At 37.5% G+C, this 21,545-nt stretch overlaps 1 pseudogene; it reads right to left on the bottom strand.

Annotated features, from left to right (window-relative positions):
- Nucleotides 1–1,522: 1,522 nt before the first annotated feature.
- Nucleotides 1,523–21,545, bottom strand: part of LOC125392266 (protein SGT1 homolog pseudogene) — a 47,397-nt pseudogene continuing 27,374 nt past the window's right edge.

Here is a 21,545-nt window from a genome sequence, read left to right as displayed (position 1 = left end):
TTGAGGGAGCTTCTTCCCATCATAGTAGATTAGTAGATAAGAAGCAGAGAGAGTCTTTTTAATGAAACCATTCAGAAGATGTCTGAGACAGGTGAGGTAAAACAGAGATATCTTCACTCTGTATTCAGGATTCCATAACAAAAATATTCCTTCCAGCGAAGGAGGCACTGAGGGTAATGGCAGATCTTTTACATCTGTCTCTTCCTCCAAACCTGGTCCCCAGTCTCATTCCCGAGGTTCCACCAGATCACTGGTGGTAGCCTCTCATTATAATCAGAGGCTGTTCATTCATTTCCCACCTTCCAAGATCCAAATTAATCACACAGAAACTAAACTATATTATTTTCAATACTATTTGGCCAAGAGCTTAAGCATATTTCTAGCTAATTCTGACATCTTGAATTAACCCATTTCTATTGTTTTATATTTTAACATGAGGCTGGTGGTTTACCAACGTTCCAGCTGGCAGGTCATGTCTTTCTCCTTTGGTGGTTACATAGTTTCTCCCTGTCTCTGCCTAATTTTGTCCTCTATATCTGGAATTTCCGCCTTGCTCTATTCTGCCCTGTGATAGGCCCAAAGCAATTTCTTTATTAACTAATGGTATTCACAGCATACATAGGGGAATTCTCCATCATTCCTTTGCCCCCTCCTCTCTCCAGCTGATGACACAGACCTTCTGCCCCAAATTTCCTGTGGAGAACTGATAGAAGGATGCCTAAGAGTCATTAACACCTGAAGAATTGCTTTAGTTGCTCTCTACTATTGTCAGATTGGCTGCATAAGGAGAATAAGGGCTAACAAAACCACCAATTAATGCATGTATGAACATCCAGGAGGGATCCAATAGCCATTTTATATTATGCCAAACATTTTTTTTAAATGAGTAGTCAAAGGCCATAACCTCTGACCTTAATAATGGGGACTGATTGAGAAGCCATTGATAAAGGCACTGGGGCTTGTTTTTACTGCATATACTGGCTTTTTTGGAACCCTAGTCTATTTGGATGCAAAGCTTCCTAGGCCTGGATATAGAGGGGAGAGCCTTGGACTGCTCATAGGTCAGGGTTCCCTGCCCTCTCTCAAGCAGGGAGGGGGACGGAGGAGGGTAAGTGGGGGAGTGGGGAGATGAGAGGAGGGGAGGAAGTGTAAATTTTTGAATGGAAAAATAAAAAAATGTGAAAAAATAAATTCACTATGACAATGAGAGGAAGAAAAAGGAGTAATATACATTACTCATTCTGGGTTATTCCCTTATTGGTGGAAGCAGGCTGATCCATGGATAGACATACATCTCTTACAGGGTCCCATATTGGCATTGTGGCAATCTGAGAAAAAACACAACATACCCTCTCCCCCAGGTTACCAGGGAGGCTGGAGGTGGCCGTTGGAGCAAGATAGGTTCTCTCCATCTCACCAGGAACAGGGGTATGTTCCTTGGCAGGGATGCACAGTGCTTGTAAGCTGGGCTGAGGCCCTTGTCATCAATACTGAGGAAGTTCGTATGGAAAAGGACCTCTGTTTAGGCCAGGTGAGGATCTCCTTTAGCCTCTGGAAAGATAGTCCTGGCCAACAGCTCCTTAAGAACTCTGTTGATCTCCTCCACAGTGACTCCTCCCTGTGAATTGTAAGACAGGCCAGTGGTATGGGAAATCTTCCAAGAGGTCAGAAAGTCATTGAAATTTTGAGAAGCATAGGCAGGGCCATTATCAGTCTTAAGTGCCCAAGATACCCCCATAACTACAATGGCCGACTTAAAGGCCTTGATAGCATTGACAGTTTTCTCTCCAGAAAGAGTGAGGATATGAACCAAAGGGTTCAAGTCCCTGTCTGGGTGCCACGTTTTGCTGGGTCCTAAAGTCTTTCCTGGGGGAGAGGGTGAAAAGTTGTGATGTCCAGAGACACAGATGCTGGGAATCAGGTAAGAGATTTTACAGCAGACTCATTTATTTAACAGCAAGAAAAAACTTATATATTCTCCCAGCACCCAGACATTCTGATCCATTGACAGCTGACATTTCAGGCTCATCTCTTATTGGCTAGGCATCATCAGGACCTCTGATAGTGCCTGCTGTTTGTTGCTCAGGAAATAGTGCTTGGTCACTCTTTATTGGGTAGGCACAGACTGGACCTTTGACAGCTCCATGCAGGCACCAGGTTGGCTCCTTTTGTCCAGGAGACAAGATACCTATCACTATTTTTTTTCGAGCCTGTCCTGGAACTAACTTTTGTAGACCAGGCTGGTCTTGAATTCAAAGAGACCTGCCTGCCTCTACCTCCTGAGTTCTGAGTTTAAAGGCGTGTGCCACCACCGCCTGGCTGACATGTTATCAGAGTAAGTATCAGAGCTAGAGGTTCACAAATTGATTTTGTGTAGCTGTACATTAGAAGTGCATTGCAAGATTAGTGGCCATTTGACACCTCTCTTAAATGAAGGATGCCTTTGATATTTCAGTATATGTATCATGAAATAGAGGTGCAGAGAAAGTCTGGGTCTAAAACATATGAAAAAGTTTCTGTGCTTATGTGAGTTGAGGGCCTTTCCCACATCTTCTTATTTACAGTAAAGAGGATAAACCATTAGTCCCACAAGGGATTCAATGTCCCTCATTGTCTCCATAAAAGTTAACCTCACTAAAACTTGGAGAAATTACTCAATCTTGATATTAAAAATCAGTATAAACAACACATTTCCTCCAGGGTAAAATGTGCCAGAGTGATATGCTCTAAAAATTAATTCAGTTAACCAGCAGTTTAATGGGTTTAAAACAAAAATTAGAGAAATGGAAGAAAGGGTAAGACTATTGGCAAAACACAGTAGGGAGTGTCAGTAGAGTGTAAAAACTGCTGCGGAGCAGATTGCAGTTATGATTAGCGACGGCATTTCACTCTCCTTTAAATATAACTCCCTAGAAACTGCTCTGTAGAAAGGGAGCCACAGCTGTTTGGGCGTGCAGCTGGTGAGAATGACAGGGACCAGAGCCAGTTATATGCAAACATTAAAAATTAAAGTTGCTAAGTCTGTAACACCTGGATTAAGCCACAAGCACAAACTATTTTAAAGAAAATAAAATATAGAAAGTTAATAATATCTTTTTAAAAATGACTACATTATGCAAAATATATTTAGTACATACATATAATGATTTGCCCAGGCTTCAAAGTACATTACAAAAAAACTACAACTGCAAAAAGGGCTCCTTTATTCATTAGTATTATAAGCTCCATAATTAGATTTATTTTCAATTATGGAATCAGTTTACATTAGTTTACATTATATTGAACAAATGACCTTGTGGTCTAAGAAAATACCATTACTTTTAAATACAGAGAAATGTTTGAAAGAAGCAAAAGTAAAGCTAAAAGCTTTTTTAATTTAAATTTTAATTTATCTTTTAACTCATGAGTATATATGTATCTGTGTGTGGGTTTTTGTGTGTGAGTGGTGGGTGTTCATGGTTGCCAGAAGGACGTGTCAAGTCCTCTGTTGCCTAGAGATACAAGTAATTGTGAGCTGTTGGACATGTGTTCTGGGGACCAAATTTCAGACATCTACAAAGACAGCAATGATTCAAAACTACTGAGCCATCCCTTCCACCTTGCTTCAAAATTTAGTTACTTTCCTTTTCAGCCAGGGACTGGAATACATGGATAGATGGAATGTAGAAATGATAGATAAGTTTGCATATTTGTTTCAGAATACATCTTTCAATAACCCATATATTAAAGATCATGTGATCAATAACACTATTGCATTTCTCACATGAAAATTTCTCTTTTCTTGACACTTGATAAAATGAGTTTCTTCAGTAGTTATACTAAATTGACATCTAGAAATGATGTTTACACACTCTATGGCTGAGTTCTCAATATCTGTCTGCGCTCTTTGGGAATAATCTTATTCCTAACCCTTCTATTCTTTTTTATTTTTATTTTTTTATTTTATTGATTTTTATTGAGCTCTACATTTTTCTCTGCTCCCCTCCCTGCTTCTCCCCTCCCCTTCAACCCTCACCCAAGATCCCTATGCTACCAGTTTACTCAGGAGATCTTGTCTTTTTCTACCTTGGTCCATATTGCTCCGTTATTAAGGAATAAGGAAGCCATACTCTTTTGCCTCAGAGCTGCAACCAAAATTTCAGAAATACTTTATATTACCTTCTTTTTCTCTCATCTTTCCATGTTATCAAATATTAACAGCATCATCAGAATATTCTTTCAGAGAAGGCAGAGACCAGCTCTTCCAGTTCATTAGCTGCACAATTGCACAAATGGAATCATCTTCTAGATAATTTTTCCTGGGGTGGCTGTTAGGATCTTTGTAAGAACAAATTATCAGTATGTCTGAGAGCTGGCTAAGGTGAGACTGAGGCTTAAGTGAGCTAACTAAAATGAGCCTGAGCATGAGAGCTGCTTGTCATTGAAACTATAGAAAGGTGGCCAGGAAGAATTTGAAGGCTCCATGACCTCGTTCATTCCCATTATTTGTTCCCATCACAAGTCTTTGCTATTCAGGAGGGTCAGATAGTGCCCTTCTCTTTCTCTCAGGAGTTGATCAGTCTTCTAGGATTTAATGCACTCCATGAGGAAAGAGATACATTTAAAGAAGGTCAAACATCTGACAGGAATCCATATAGACAATCAATATTTTTAAAAATCACTTCCAGTTTACTTCTTTCTTATAAAAATTCTGCTTTAATAACAAGGAAAATGAAAAATAACCCTTATTAATCAATTGGAATTTAGATATTTAAATTTATATATATGAAGTTTACATCAATTTGGTTCAATAAATATTTGTTAGTTGGTAGTTGATAAACTCTACAAAGTTGAGATGGAGAAACCAACTCCAATCAATAACTCACTTATTTGTAAAGTGAAATATTTGCTATAGTTGCTATGTTTTTAATAGTCACTACTTTGTGAAACTTAACTGTTTCTAATAAGCAACATACTAGCACAATTGTTTGGAAGAAAACATAGTATACACAAATCAGACAAAGATTTTTTGAGAAAATTGATAGTGAACAAAGTGTCAGAACTTTACAGACCAGTAGAGAAGTTAACTTCTACAGTATCTAAAATCAGCTGGCTTTATACAATGTTGGAATAGTTTACACATCTGACCAAACAAATTTTTAATTGCTCTTCTCTGAAGCTCCAGTTTTATATTATAATCTCTCATTATTTTACACAGTTATACATATTTTTTCCACACTAGTAGTCATTTCATACCACAAAGATTTCCTTCTAAAGCAGACATATTTTCTTTTTTTCTCTGAAGAAGAAATGGGAAATTCTAAATGCAAAATATATTATTTATTCAGTTACCCATTATTTACTTACTAATTCCTTACGTGTGGAATGTCTGCACTTACAGAGTTTCCATTCATTCTACAAGAAAGTACAGACAATGACGATGTGGAAATCAATTTCTCAGTAAGCCAGGGTGAAACAGTAGAAACAAAAGCAGAAGAAGTTTGAGCAAGATTTTGGGTGCTTTTCCAAGCAGTGGATGAGATAGCATTTCCTGGGAGAATGCTGGAAGCATAAGCTTGAAAACATGAGACACTGCCAGGAATTTCCCAGGAATGTTAGGAAAAAATCTGACATCAGTAAGAAACAAAATTCCTGTCAAATATGTGGCACATATCTCTGTATGTTTGCATGTCACCTCTGTTTCCAAAAGATCCTTTGCATATTTGTTTGTTTGTTTACTCACCTTAGAGTGGCATGAATAGATTATCCATGAGCTATGTTTCACTGTTTTGATGACAGGAAACCAAATCCTTTTTTGACACCACATATTGCTTCTCCAACAGAACACTCACTTGTTCCACCTGAAAAAAAAATGGAGAAAATAGAGTTTAGGTGTAATAGAGCTTAAAATCAACTTTACAAAATTGAATTTCTGCGAAATTGAGAAGACACCTCACTTTTTCTATAGCCTTCAGGTAAACACTTACAAAGAGCTATTTCAATAATCATTTAAGCACACAAGGACAGTTGTTCAGGTGGTCTCAGAAAGGATGAAAAATTGCCTATGTCATCTGCTGGAACAGATACTAAATTGCCTTGGCCAAAAGAAACTTCTTATATATCTAGAAGGCATTTATTTTCTCACTTGAGGTGTTGAGAAAACAATAGCCTAAACTTCCAAAGACAAGAAAATACATCAATGAAAGCGCAGCACTGCTTTAATCTTTTATTATATCCTCTGTTACTAGTGGTGTAAACTTTCGGTGACAGATGATACATCAATAGAGATGCAACCTCGCTTTGATCTTTTCCTAGATCCTCTGTCACTATATCTCATGCTTATCATGAATGTATGTCATGAATTTGATCACTTTATCTTTCTTTCTTTGTCTTTTATTGATTTATCTATTTATTTTTCAGGACGATCTTTTGTAGTCTAGGCTAGACTAGAACTCTGTAGCTACAGACAGTGACCTTGGACTTCTGATATTCTTGGCTTTTCTCCTGGATTTTATATGAGCAAAGTTGAGCCCTCATACTTAGTACATGCAGCTCTAGAGTTAAAACTAGAGTTTGATGCTTGTTCAGCAAGTAAACTGCCAACTGAATTATATCCCTAGCTTTTGTAATGTTTTTGAGGTTTATTTTTTATCTATGAATATGTGTGTCTATATGTATGTGTGATTATATGTTCTAGTTTATACAACCACATGATTAGGCAGGTTGATAGTATCAAGCACTGGGTTTATTTTATACAACAGGGGCAGGCTTTGAATCTAATAAATATTTCTATCAGTGTTGGATCACTGTGTGTATCTCACAAGGCCAACTTTTATTGTAAGTCAATAAAATTGGCAATTGGATAAGACTGTTTGTCATCTATTCCCCCAGAAACCTATATAGAAACTTCCAGCACTGAGGGTCAAAATGGATGAAGTTTTCATGTGAAATTAGTTCATGTCCTATAACTATGGTATGTAGTATCTTCAGTAGTAATGTCTTCATCAAGTAGTGATGGGTTGTGGTCTGGTTATCCATTGCTTTACCTCTAGTATCCACTTTTGAAAAAGTACACACTTGTTTGTCTTTCTGGGCTTCACATGGATCACCCTGGAAAGCGGAAATGTAGGAATCTCCTGGGTAAACCAGGGGCTGGAGAGTAGTAAAGGGGAGGGGATGGAGGATGAAAACATGAGGGAACAGAATGGTTGTTGTGGAATGTTCTTCTGTTTATTGGATGCTTTTATGGATTGATGAATAAAGCTGTTTGGGCCAATGGTTTAGCAGAGTAAAGCAAGGCAGGAAGTCAGAACAGAGATAGAGATAGAGAGTAGGCAGAGTCAGAGAGATTCCATGGAGCTGCAGAAGGAGAAAGATGCTGCTGTTGGAACCTTTCCAGTAAGCCACAGCCATGAATGCCATATAAATGGGTTAATTTAAGATTCGATATTAGCTCAGGCTTCTTACTAATAGTTCAAACAGTGCTGCAATTAATACATTTCTGTATAATTACTCAGGTCTGGGCATCCTGGAAAAGAACAAGCAGTTTCTATTATAGATGGCCGAGTTAGGGAGTGATAGGGTAGGAGAGCAAGGAAAGAGATATTTTGATAGAGGGAACCATCATGGGGTTAGGAAGAAACCTTGTTCTATGGAAATTCCCAGGAATCTACAAGGATGATCCCAGATAAGACTTATAGCAATTGTGAAGAGGTTGCCTAAACTGGCCTTCCCCTGTAATCAGATTGGTGGCTATGCTGTCATCATAAAACCTTCATCCAGTAACTGATGGAAGCAAAGGCATAGATCCACATCCAAGCAGCAGGCAGAGGTCCAGGAGTGTATTCAAGGAGAGGGAGGAGGGATTATATGAGTGAGTGGAGGTCAAGATCATGACCTCGGTCCGATACTCATCTCCTAGCTATCACTGTTCACACCTCTTACTAGATTTCTGTGTTCTATGGGCACTGCAAATTAAACAAGCATCAGCAGATTCTATGCTAGCTTGCACATATGACATAATTTGGTATCTTTCTTTCTGGGTCTGAGTTATCTTACTCAGAACAATTATCACCAATTCCATCTATTTTCACGTGGATATAAAACTATTGTTTTATACATTGTTTGACAATATTTCATTGATTGTATAAACCACAGTATTATTCTCCATTTATAGGCATCTAGCTTGTTTAAAATTTCTGATTCTTCATATCTGTTTACAATGATGAGTAGAAAAAGAATGAATGTAAACAAACAAGTATCCCAAAAGTAAGGTATTGAATCCTTCCAAGTATTCCCATAAATTGTAGAGTGGGATCATGTGTTATATCCATTTGTAACATTTTTAGTACCTCTGTACAGAATGAGAAAAAAAAATTCATAATTTTATATATTTGATAGAGGATTGGTGCCCAAAATACATGAAGTGCTCAAAAAGATAGCATCAAGAAAATCAACAGCCCAAATATAAATTGTGGGCATGGAACTAAACAGAAAATTCTCAAAGTAATAACTACAAATTAATAAAAAATTATTCAACATCATTCATTATAATATAGCTAAATATCAAAAATTCTTTGCCATTTCATCTTGTATTTGTCAGAATGGCTAAGGTCAAAAAATAAGTGACAGCAAGCAGTTATGTGGATATGAGGAAAGGGAACACAGTTTTTTTATATGTGTGTATATGGAAAGTAAATTTTTAATTTATATAAATATGTGTATTTTTTTCAAAGTTTATTAAAATATAAAAGTTTCCATTTTCGCCCCTCCTCCCAACACCCTCCCACTCCCCACACTCCCTCTCTTCTTCCCTCTCCATCCCTAAGAGCAGTCAGGGTTTCCTGCCCTGTGGGTAGTTCAAGTTCCTCCCCCCTCCCTCCAGGACCAGGAAGGTGAGTATCTAATCAGACTGGATCCCCAAAGATCCAGAATATGCAGAGGAAACAAGTCCCAGAGTCATTGTCAATGGCTTTTTAGAAAGACTTCAGGCCAGCCACATTCAGAGATTCCAGCCTCCTCCAGAGACTCTGGTTGGATCAAGCGCTCCTTCAGTCCCAGTCAACTGGCCTTGGTGAACTCTCATTAGATCAGTCGCCTTGTATCAGTGGGTGATCGCTCCCCTTGCCGTTCTGATTTGCTTTTTCATGTTCTTCCTCCTTCTGTTCCTCCTTTGGACCTTGGGGAGCTCAGTCCGGTGCTCCAATGTGGGTCTCCGTCTGCATCGCCATCCATTGCCGGATGAAGTTTCCCTCTGATCTTGCCCTCCCTGCTCACGTTCTTCTTCCTGCTGCTTCTCGGTTGGACCTAGGGAGTTAAGTCCAGTGTTCCAACGTGGGACCCCATCTCTGTCTCCATCTATTGCCAGATGAAGGATCTATGGTGATAAGCAAAATATTCATCAGTATGGTTATGGGCCAAGGCCAGTTCAGGCACCCTCTCCTCTGTCCAGAGAACAATCTGGGGATCTCTCCTTGGACCTGGGATTCCATTTACAATCAAGTCTCTAGTAAACCCTAAACTGACTTCCATAGTTGAGATATATTCTTCCCTGAACCCATATCTATCCTTCCTCCCTCCCCCACTCCCAGTCCCCCGAGCATTTCCCATTTCTCCCCTGCTCCCTTCTCTCTAACCTCCTACCCTTCCAACTACCCTCCCAACCCCCCATGCACCCTTGGTTACCTGGAACTCTTGTCTATTTCCAATCTTCAGGAGGAAAACTACCTGAATTTTCTTCAGGTTCACCTTCTTATTTAGCTTCTCTAGGATCACGAATAATAGGCTCAAAGACCTTTAATTATGGCTAGAATCCACTTATGAGTGAATACATACCTTATTCCTCTTTTTGGGTCTGGCTTACCTGACTCAGTAAAGCGTTTTCTTTTTCTTTTTCTTTTTCTTTTTCTTTTTCTTTTTCTTTTTTTTTTAAATTAATGTAATGGTTTTGGCCTTAAAAGTATGTATGGAATACCATTCTTTTATAAATTATAAACACTTTTATAGACTATAAATTCATTTTATAGTATTTACCACATTGGATTAAAGGACATATGAAATATGATACCATATTTGCCTTCAAAAAGCTTATCATTATTGAAGAGTTTAGATATATAAAAAATAGTGATAATATTTATATTGTAAATATTTGGAGAGGGACAAGGGAGTCTAGATATAAAAAACTAATAGAATTGTGGAATTGCTAGTTGTAGCTATCTCTGTAGACATTCTTGTACAGAAAAAAAATCACTTCTAATCACAAGCACTTGCATTTCACTGAAAACAATGAGAAAAATTTTATCGTCTTTACCCGTTAAATTAATATTGCTGCTTATGTCACTCCTGTACAGATATTTACTGGCATCAGTAGATAGGTCAATGGCAAATATACTTGCAGTGAAGACATACCTCCTAAATATTTACTGTAGCACCTCCATGGTGGAAGGTCAGAACCCATTTCCGCAGGTTGTCTTATGACTCCCACACATGCTTTGCAGTATGCACATGCCTACACATGCATACCCAAACACACACACATATAAAAATTTATATTTATTGGTATATGCTCTGTTTTTTTTAAATAGTATTTGTCTATATAGCCTGATTGACCCCAAGGCCATTTACTGAAGCATAGAAAAATATCAGTTCCCATATCATCAATAAAGAATCAATGATTCTTCTGTCTCCCCCTAACATCTATCTATTGCTAAAAGCTCCATAGTATGAGTTGGGGAATGAAGATTACATAATATCCAGAATAGCAATTCATAGCACTTATCCTCACCCTCTGGCTTCTACATCCTTTCTGCCTCCTCTTCTGTCTTGTTTCCCAAGTCACTAGTGGTGGCAGAGTTAATAAAAATATTCTGTTTAGGGTTCAGTCTCAGTCTCTCATTCTCAGAACTTAAGTCAGCTATATATGTTTTCTACTCACTACAGTCCTCTGCAAAAAGAAGCCCCATCTGACTAATGTTGAGATTAGACTGAATCAATGGGTATGACATAAATATAAATAGAAGGCAATTTGACAGTACGGCCGGTAAGGAGAATAACAATAGCAGGCTCTTCATTGTGGAGTATGACCGCAAGTTGATGGCTGTGGTCCAGAAATATAGTACCAGGCTTAAAATAGTTTCCTGTGGAGTAGGCTTCAAATGAATCAGCAAACTGTTGGTCATCCTGTTAACAGTCTCAGCACTATTGCACCAGTAAATGAAGCTTGCCTGGCAGGTTGGTACTGAAGCATGCATGGTCTAGTACATTATAGAACATTCAGTGTTTTATTTCCCAGCAGCCTAAATAGTATTTTAAGGTACTGTGAATGCTAGTCAGAAGGGAGGAGATCTTTACGTTCTGAAGATAAAGCATGTACTGTCTATAGTAATAGCGTTTTACCTGGTAGCTATGACGAAGGTAACATCCTGTGTTGTTATGAAGTACACTGCAGCCTCAATGGCCAATGCCCTGCTTTGTACAGGGATTTTCGTTGAGTAACCCATGTCTTCTGGAAGCAGCATGCCCACCTATGCAGGCAAATTGCATTCCAATCTTTTTAAAAGCTGTGCTGTGAAAGTAACATACTAACTAGCAGGTTGCCATAAGGTTTATAAAAAAAATGGGGAGGGGGTTAAATGGGGAAAAATAATTCCAAACTGCCAAAGCTGTCTCCCAGGCAAAAACAAGTCACAGGGGAAAGATTTTCAAGGTTTACAAATTTTAACTAGTGAAAACTATTGTTTTGTGGCCACTTAAGAAAAAGTGTATACTCACACCTTGATTCCCATGATCTTGCATCCCAATATAGGTTGCTTTTACCAGTTCTTTTTTTAGCCAAATAAGGATTAATTTCTGTTATGCAGGTAAGATGGAGAATATGCAGTAGAGGGATCATGATTCTTTTATATCACACCTGACTTTTCACTTATGTTTGTTTTCCATTATTATATTTATCATTTTTGTGCTTACAAAATTGGATCCTGAACATGGAAGCATCACACTTGTATCCCAGTGAGGACAGAATAAAGGTTAAGGCCTATATTCCAGTGGCACAAATGAGTTCTCACTAGCATTTCAGCTCTAAGAATCTATACACAAGACATAAATCATATATTAATATATGAAAATACATAAATGTATATTTGATTTTTTCCATATATAGTTTAGAAAAAAGAGCTGGATAGATTATGGTCAAATTTTGAAAATTAAGAAAACATTAATAAGAATAAATAAATTAGGAAAACAAAATAGTAAATGAAGCATTTCATAATATTGATAATCATAAATAGCCTTAAAGAGTAGAAGCAAATTTTAAATAAAGGGTAATATCAAAGGTGTTACTTATCAGTTACTGGAAAGTGAAACATCAAAACTCTTCATACTTTTAATAATTTCATCATAAGAAAATAGTTGTAATTAAATTATATTCATTTTTCAATATAATAAAATTTATTTTAAATACATTACAATATATTCACTTCCCTTATGTGTTTTAAATGTTCATATGTGAGCAAAATTGGAGACTAAATATGGGTGATCCACAGATTAGAAAGGAAAGTGGTAGAATCACATGGGAAATTCTGCGAAAAGTTATTTTCATCTTACTTAGAGTATTTAAAATTACAAAATCAGTAGCAGATAAGACATGACACTCTACCCTATTCCACTGTTTCTAAAGACTAGGTTTGTATTTTTAAAGAGACTTTAGTTTCGTCATAAAGTTGAGAAGAAAGCCCAGTGATTTCTCATTTTCTTCTTCCAGCAACACTGCATATGTAATCAGCACGTGTGTTACCAGAGTTAAACTCAGAAACTCACATCCCTGCCCACTGCTGACCTTGGACTTACTTGTGCTTCTGTGGACACATTTAAATAAGCAGGAACTTATGGTGAGGAAATTCTCCTCATGAATACAAAGAAGGTAAATACTGTATTATCCTCTCCAGTTTAGTACGACATAATCCCTCATCTTAATATGACAAAATTTTGCAAAACAAAAGAATGCTTATCTCAAAATTAATTAATTTGCAAGAACAAGCTTTCACAACATATTTAAGTGAATATACAAGAATGTTCAATATATACACATTTTCCACAGTAAGCACATAAAATAAGTTTAATTAGGGAAGAATATAGTCATTTCCATAAACAATAAAATTCTTTAAACAAACAATTATTTCTTAATCATCTATCTAAACACTGACTTTTTCTGAATTACTCATTTTCAAATTTTTTGGCCTCTGAACTCTTTTGTAAAATATCTGTACAGAGATCTCTAATATAGTAAAAGTTAGAGGATAGTCTGAATTGAAAAGCAAGTCTCCAAAACACTGTTTCCTATCTCTCAGCCCAATTCTTTCAAGCAATACTAAAAGAACTTATTAAAAGAAAATAAATTAGTGCACTTCTAGTGTAACATGGGGCGTGAAACACAAAAGGAAAGGCTCTGTATTGTTGATCGTCCGAGAATGAAGGATTAAGAACAATAATGACATGCTATCAAAATTAGTCTTATGAATGTTCCCCACTGCAATCTATTTCAGAACACTCTACACTTGTGGGAATCAAACTGTGAAGCTGAGCTGTTTGCTTGTGTCTCCATTTCTTCAAACTTATTATATTGTACTGCCCACTACACATATTAATCTATGGATTCAAATTTCATTCTTTGGTTTATTTTAACAAGTTATTATTTGGTATTTAAATACATTGTGATTAATATAAAAGTGATATTTATTAAATTCCTGTCATTGAACAACTCAGTTGCATTAGGGCAGTGTAGAAGTCCTTACCATAAGCTTTGTCAATTATGAATGTTTTTATTATTTCTGAAGTCTGTCTTAATAAATATTTTAAAAACCTCCACTTAAAATGAAATCTTTGTTTAAATATTATCATAGACAAATCTAATTTTTGAGAAGCTTATTTGTTCCTTAAACTTTATGTGGTTTTCTTACACATTCACAGATATATTCATGCTACACACACATACACACACACATTCATAAAATGCATATATGTGCACATAGTATGTAAAGCTACATGAAAATATTTTATATCTATTTTTTACTGTTGAGAATAGATTTTTTCTCATATAATAATATTCCACAGTTTCTTCTTCCCCATGTCATTCCAGCCCTCCCCCACCTTCCTAATCCCCAAGATCTACTCCGCTCCATTTCCTTCCAGAAGAGAATAGTCCTCCAAATGAAAAAAAAAATATAACAAAACAAGATGCAGCAAGACAAGATGAAAGCCATCATATAGATGCTGGACTGGGTAAGTCAACAGAAGAGAAAGAGGGAAAGAGCAAAAGGGAAGGGAAAGATTCCCAAAAGCAGGGAAAAGAGTCAGGGCCACACCTGCTCCCACTGTTAGGAGTTCCATAGGAAAATGAAGCTAACAGTATTGTATATACAAAGTACCTGACGAAGTCCTAAGTAGTCCCTGTGCTTGCTACTTTAGTCTCTGTGAGCTCATTTAAGCCCTACTGAGTTGATTCAGTGGGCAATATTCTCCTTGTGTCCTTTATTCTCTCTGACTCCTGGAATCTTTCCTCCCCATTTTAAGCATGATTCCCCAGACTCTGAAGGGAGAGACCTCTAATTTAGACTCTTACAGAGAATTTTGTGTATTTTGTTTCCTTTTTGAGTGTCCTGTTTGCTGTTATGTTAATGGGGACTACTAGTTGGTTTTGTAAGCTGGGGGAAGAGAGATCGCGGTGTTGGTCTGTGAGATTGACAGGTGGCACTGTGGAGAGAGGCCACAACTGGTATTCTGTGGCAGCATTAGGAATGATCCTGAGGGTTGGGAATGGGATTACGGAGTGGAGACGGTCTTGAAAATGTTCTATTACTAGACAAAACAAAAGAAAAAAAGAGTACAAAGAAAACTTCACTCACTTTTCTATGCCTTTCTTAGTGTGTGTGTGTGATGCTATAAACACTGTAGCTTTCTTACGACTAAGAAAGGACTGATTTGAGAATTAGGACATAAAGGCAGTAAGGGCTTGTGTTCTTTATATATTTCAAGGAAAAAACCATGCAGACAGCATCCTCTATTACGCTATCATTTCTAGTTAATCCATTAATTATCATAATAGCAAGTGTCACTATCAGTTATATTTTGTTCCTGAGCAATCTGTAGACTCGCTGATACGCTGATTTGACTAGATGCGCTATTTTTATTATAATACATATTTGATCATATCTTAAAATACACATTTATATTGACTACATGTGCAATTTTTATTATAACACATATTTTATTATATCTTAAAATAAGGACTTGTATTATAAGAAAATTAAAGGAATCTTATTTATTATTAAGCCAGTCTCTCACTGCGTAGGAGTGGCTATCCTGGAACTCTGTCTGTAGATCAGGCTGGCCTTGAATTCACAGAGATCCTCCTGCCACTGCATCAGTAGTACTTAGACTAAAGGTGTGCACTGTCATACCTGGAAATATGAATACAAGTATTCTTTACACCTCTGAATAAAATACTAGGATTTCAAGTTTATTTTATTTATACTACAGAGACTGTTTTGGCCTTGGAATAGATGAAAATGTGCGTCAGACTCCTTTGTGGTGATAACCAAACACTTTATGAGGAAGAAAGAGGGAGGTTCAGGTAAACAATTGTACCCAACAAATTGGCCTGTGTCCATGTCTACATAAAACTTTTTTTTAAATTTACTTATTTATTTATTTATAAAAATTTCCACTTTCTCCCATCCTCCCAATACCCTCCCATTCCCCCCACTACCTCTTCTCCTCCCTCTCCAGTCCTAAGAGCAGTCAGGGTTTCCTGCCCCATGAGAAGATCAAGGTATCAAGGTCCTCCCCAGTCCCTCGAGGTCTAGGAAGGTGAGCATCCAAACAGACGAGGATCCCAAAAAGCCAGTACATGCAGATGAAACAAGACCCAGTGCCATTGTCAATGGCTTCTCAGTCAGCCCCCATGTCAGCCACATTCTGAGAATCCGGTTTGATCACATGCTCGTTCAGTCCCACTCCAGCTGGCCTTGGTGAGCTTTCAATAGATCAGTCCCCATGTATCAGTGGGTGAACACACTTCTCGTGGTCCTGACATCCTTTTTCATGGTCTCCCTAGTTCTGCTCCTCATTTGGACCTTGGGGGCTCAGTCCAATGCTCCAATGTGGGTCTCAGTCTCTATCTCCTTCCATCATCGAATGAGGGTTCACTCTGATCCTGCCTTCCTTCCTCACATTCTCCCTCCATCTGCTTCTCATTTGGACCTAGGGAGTTAAGTCCAGTGTTCCAATCTGTGTCTCTATCTCTGTCTCCATCCATCGCCAGATGAAGGTTCTATGGTGATATGCAAAATATTCATCAGTATGGTTATGGGCCAAGGCCAGTTCAGGCACCCTCTTCTCTGCTGCCCAAGGAACAATCTAGAGACCTCTCCTTGGGCCTGGGAACCCCTCCAGAATAAAGTCTCATGCAAACCCTAAAATGGCTCCCTTAGTTGAGATATATACCTCCCTGCTCCCATAACCATCCGTCTGCCCTCCCCCCAATCCCATTCCCCCAAGCTATCCCTAATCCTCCCCCTCTCCCTTCTCTCTAGCCCTCTACCCTTACTTCCACCACTCACCCCCCATGCACCCAAGTTTGCCTGGCAATCTTGTCTACTTCCAATATCCAGGAGGATATCTATATGATTTGCTTCAGGTTCATCTTCTTATTTAGCTTTTCTAGGATCATGAATTATTGGCTCAAAGACCTTTAATTAAGGCTAGAATCAACTTATGAGTGAGTACATACCATATTCCTCTTTTTGGATCTGGGTTACCTCACTCAGTAAAGCGTTTTCTATTTCCATCCATTGGCATGCAAAATTCAAGATGTCATTGTTTTTTTACCGCTAAGTAAAACTCTAATGTGCATATGTTCCACACCTTCTTTAACCATTCTTCTACTGAGGGGCACCTAAGTTGTTTTTAGGTTCTGGCTATTACAAATAGTGCTGCTATGAACATAGTTGAACAAATGCTTTTGTAGTATGATAGGGCATCTCTTGGGTATATTCCCAAGAGTGGAATTGCTGGGTCCTGAGATAGGTTGACTCACAGTTTCCTGAGAAACCACCACACTGATTTCCACAGTGGCTGCACAAGTTTGCATTCCCACCAACAATGGATGAGTGTTCCCCTTACTCCACATCCTCTCCAGCATAGGCTATCATTGGTGTTTTTGAGTTTAGCTATTCTGACATGTGTAAGATGGTATCTCAAAGTGGTTTTGATTTGCATTTCCCTGATGGCTAAGGAGGTTGAGCATGACATTGAGGGTCTTTTGGCCATTCGAAGTTCATCTGTTGTGAATTCTCTGTTGAGATCAGTACCCCATTTTTTAATTGGGTTAATTGGTGTTTTAGTGTCTAGTTTCTTGAGTTCTTTGTATATTTTGGAGATCAGACCTTTGTCTGATGAAGAGTTGGTGAAGATCTTCTCCCAGTCAGAAGGTAGCCTTTTTGTCTTACTGACAGTGTCCTTTGCTTTACAGAAGCTTCTCAGTTTCAGTAGGTCCCATTTATTCATCGATTTTCTTATTATCTGCGCTACTGGGGTTCTACTTAGGAAGTGGTCTCCTGTGCCTATGTCTTGTAGTCTACTTCCCACTTTCTCTTCTATCAGATTCAAAGTGGACAGATTAATGTTGATGTCTTTAATCCATTTGGACTTGAGTTTTGTGCATGGTGATAGATATGGATCTACTTGCATTCTTCTACAAGTTGACATCCAGTTATGCCAGCACCATTTGTTAAAGATACTTTCCTACTTCCATTGTATAGTTTAGCTCCCTTGTCGAAAATCAGGCGTTCATAGGTTTTTGGGTTAATATCCAGGTCTTCTATTTGATTCCACAGGTCCACTTGCTGTTCTTATGCCAATACCAAGCAGTTTTCATTACTGTTGCTCTGTAATAGAGTTTGAAGTCAGGGATGGTAATGCCTCCAGAAGTTCCTTTATTGTATAGGATTGTTTTGGCTATCCTGGGTTTTTTGTTTTGCCATTTAAACTTGATTATTGTTCTCTCAAGGTCTGTGAAGAAGTTTGATGGGATTTTGATGAGGATTGCATTGAATCTATAGATTGCTTGTGGTAGGATTGCCATTTGTACTATGTGGATCCTCTTAATTAAAGAGCAAGGGAGATCTTTCCATTTTCTTATATCCTCCTCAATTTCTTTCTTCAAAGACTTAAAGTTCTTGTCAAATAGGTCTTTCACTTCCTTGGTTAGAGTTACCCCAAGATATTTTATGCTATTTGTGGCTATCGTGAAAGGTGATGTTTCTCTGATTGCCCTCTCTGCTTCTTTATCCTTTGTGTATAGGAGGGCAACCGATTTTTTGAAGTTGATCTTGTTTCCTGCCACATTACTAAAGGTGTTTATCAGCTGTAGGAATTCTTTGGTAGAGTTTTTGGGGTCGCTTATGTACACTATTATATCATCTGCAACTAACGAAAGTTTAACTTTATCCTTTCCAATTCGAATCCCCTTGAACCCCTTATGTTTTCTTATTGCTATTGCTAGAACTTCAAGCACTATATTGAAGAGGTATCGTGGACATCCTTGTCATGTTCCTGATTTTAGTGGAATGGCTTTGAGTTTCTCTCCATTTAATTTGATGTTAGCTGAAGGCTTGCTGTAGATAGCTTTTATTATATTTAGGTATGATCCTTGTATCCCCAATTGCTCCAACACCTTTATCATAAAGGGGTCTTGAACTTTGTCAAATCCTCTCTCAGCATCCAGTGAAAGGATCATATGGTTTTATTCTTTCAGTTTATTTATATGATGGATTACATTGATAGATTTGCATTTGTTGAACCAACCCTGCATTTCTGGGATGAAGACTACTTGATCATAATGGATAATTTTTCTAATGTGTTCTTGGATTCAGTTTGCCAGTATTTTATTGATAATTTCTGCGTCGATGTTCTTGAGTGAGATTGGCCTGTAATTCTCTTTCTTGGTTTTGTCTTTATGTGGTTTTGGTATCAGAGTAACTGTAGCTTCATAAAAGGAGTTTGGCAAAGATTCTTCTCTTTCTGTATTGTGAAATACATTAAGGAGTATAGGTATTAGCTCTTCCTGGAAGTTCTGGTAGAATTCTGCATTGAAACCATCTGGTCCTGGGCTTTTTTTGGTCGGGAGATTTTTGATAACAGCTTCTAATTCTTTGTGACTAACAGGTCTATTTAGATTGTTCACCTGTTCTTGTTTCAACTTTGGTATATGATACTTATCTAAAAAACTGTCCATTTCTTTTACATTTTCCAATTTTGTGGCATACAGGCTTTTGTAGTAAGATCTAATGATTCTCTGATTTCCTCTGTGTCTGTTGTTATGTCCCCCTTTTCATTTCTGATCTTATTAATTTGCATGGTCTCTCTCTGCTGTTTGATTAGTTTGGATAGGGGTTTGTCGATCTTGTTGATTTTTTCCAAGAACCAGCTTTTGTTTCATTGATTCTTTGGATTGTTTTCTGTGTTTGAATTTCGTTGATTTCAGCCCTCAGTCTGATTATTTCCAGTCTTCTGCTCCTCTTGGGTGAATCTGCTTCTATTTTTTCTAGAGCTTTCAAATGTGCTGTTAAGTCTCCAATGTGTGCTTTCTCCATTTTCTTTAATTGGGCACTTAGTGCTATGAACTTTCCTCTTTGCACTGCTTTAATTGTGTCCCATAGGTTTGAGTATGTTGTGTCTTTATTTTCATTGAATTCAATGAAGACTTTAATTACTTTCTTTATTTCTTCTTTGACCCAGGGGTGATTCAGTAGTTGACTGTTCAGCTTCCATGAGTTTGTTGGTTTCCTGGAGGTAGCATTGTTGTAGAATTCTAACTTTAATCCATGGTGATCTAACAAGACACAGGTGGTTACTAATATTTTTTTTGTATCTGTGGAAGTTTGCTTTGTTACCAAGTATGTGGTCAATTTTCGAGAAGGTTCCATGAGCTGCAGAGAAGAAGGTATATTCTTTCCTCTTTGGGTGGAATGTTCTATAGATGTCTGTTAAGTCCATTTGATTCAATACCTCCAATAATTCTCTTATTTCTCTGTTAGGTTTCTGTCTGATTGACCTGTCCATTGGTGAGAGAGGTGTGATGAAGCCTCCTACTATTAGTGTGTTTTGTTTGATGACTGCCTTGAGTTCTAGAAGTGTTTCTTTTACATAAGTGGGTGGCTTTATATTAGGGGCATAGATATTCAGGATTAAGACTTCCTCCTTACGAATTGTTCCTGTTATGAGTATGAAATGTCCATCTCCATCTCTTCTGATTGATTTTGGCTTGACGTCAATTTTGTTAGATATTAGAATGGCCACACCTGCTTGTTTCTTAGGACTGTTTGCTTGGAAAACCTTTTCCCAACCCTTTACTTTGAGTAGGTGCCTGTCTTTGTGGTTGAGGTGTGTTTCTTATAAACAGCAGAATGTTGGATCCTGTTTTCATATCCAATCTCTATGTATGTGCATTTTTATAGGTGAATTGAGTCCATTGATATTAAGTGATAATAATGACCAGTGGTTGTTTTCTTTTTTTCCTTTTTTTTTGGTGGGGGTAGTAGAATGTGTTTGTTTCCCTTCTTTGAGTTTTGCTTGTGAAGGGTCGCTAAATGTCTGAGTTATTGTAGGCAGTATTGGGAATGTTGGATTCCTTGGGTTGTGATTTTCTTTCTAATACTTTCTGTAAGGCTGGATTCGTGGCTATGTATTGTTTAATTTTGTTTTTATCCTGAAATATTTTAATTTCTCCATTGATACTGAATGATAGCTTGGCTGGGTATAGTAGCCTGGTCTTGCATCCATGGTCTCTTAGTTTCTGCTGTACCTCTATCCAGGACCTTCTGACTTTCATGGTTTCCATAGAGAAGTCTGGTGTAAGTCTGATAGGTTTACCTTTATAAGTTACTTGACCTTTTTCCTTTGCAACTCTTAATATTCTTTCTTTAATCTAAATGTTTTGTGTTTTGATTATTATATGGTGAGGGGATTTTTTTTTATCCAGTCTATTCAGTGTTCTGTATGCTTCTTGAACCTTCATAGGGATATCGTTCTTTAGGTTGGGGAAGTTTTCTTCTATAATTTTGTTGAATATATTTTCTGGGCATTTGATCTGCAATTCTTCTCCTTCTTCTATCTCTATTATTCTTAGATTTGTTTTTTTTATTGTGTCCCACATTTCCTGAATGTTTTGTGATGAGAATTTGTTTTATTTGCTGTTTTCTTTGATCAGAGCTTTTATTTTCTTTATGGTGTCTTCAGAGTCTGAGATTCATTCTTCTATCTCTTGTATTATATTGGTTATGCTCGTTTCTGAAGTCTCTATTCTTTTACCTATATTTTCCATAGCCAGCTGGCACTCAGTCTGTGTTTTCTTCATTGCCTCCATTTCAATTTTCACATTTCCTCCATTTCAGTTTTCAAATCTTGAACTGTTTCCATTACCTGATTGACTGTTTTTTCTTGGTTTCCCAGGGTTTCATTTATGGATTTACTCATTTCTTCAAACTTTTTTTTATATGTCTTTTCCATTTCTT

Source organism: Myodes glareolus, chromosome 12, assembly GCF_982192425.1.
Source record: "Myodes glareolus chromosome 12, mMyoGla1.1, whole genome shotgun sequence".
Taxonomy (NCBI): domain Eukaryota; kingdom Metazoa; phylum Chordata; class Mammalia; order Rodentia; family Cricetidae; genus Myodes; species Myodes glareolus.
The sequence above is the reverse complement of the archived record's forward strand: the minus strand, read 5'-3'. Positions and strand labels throughout refer to the sequence as shown.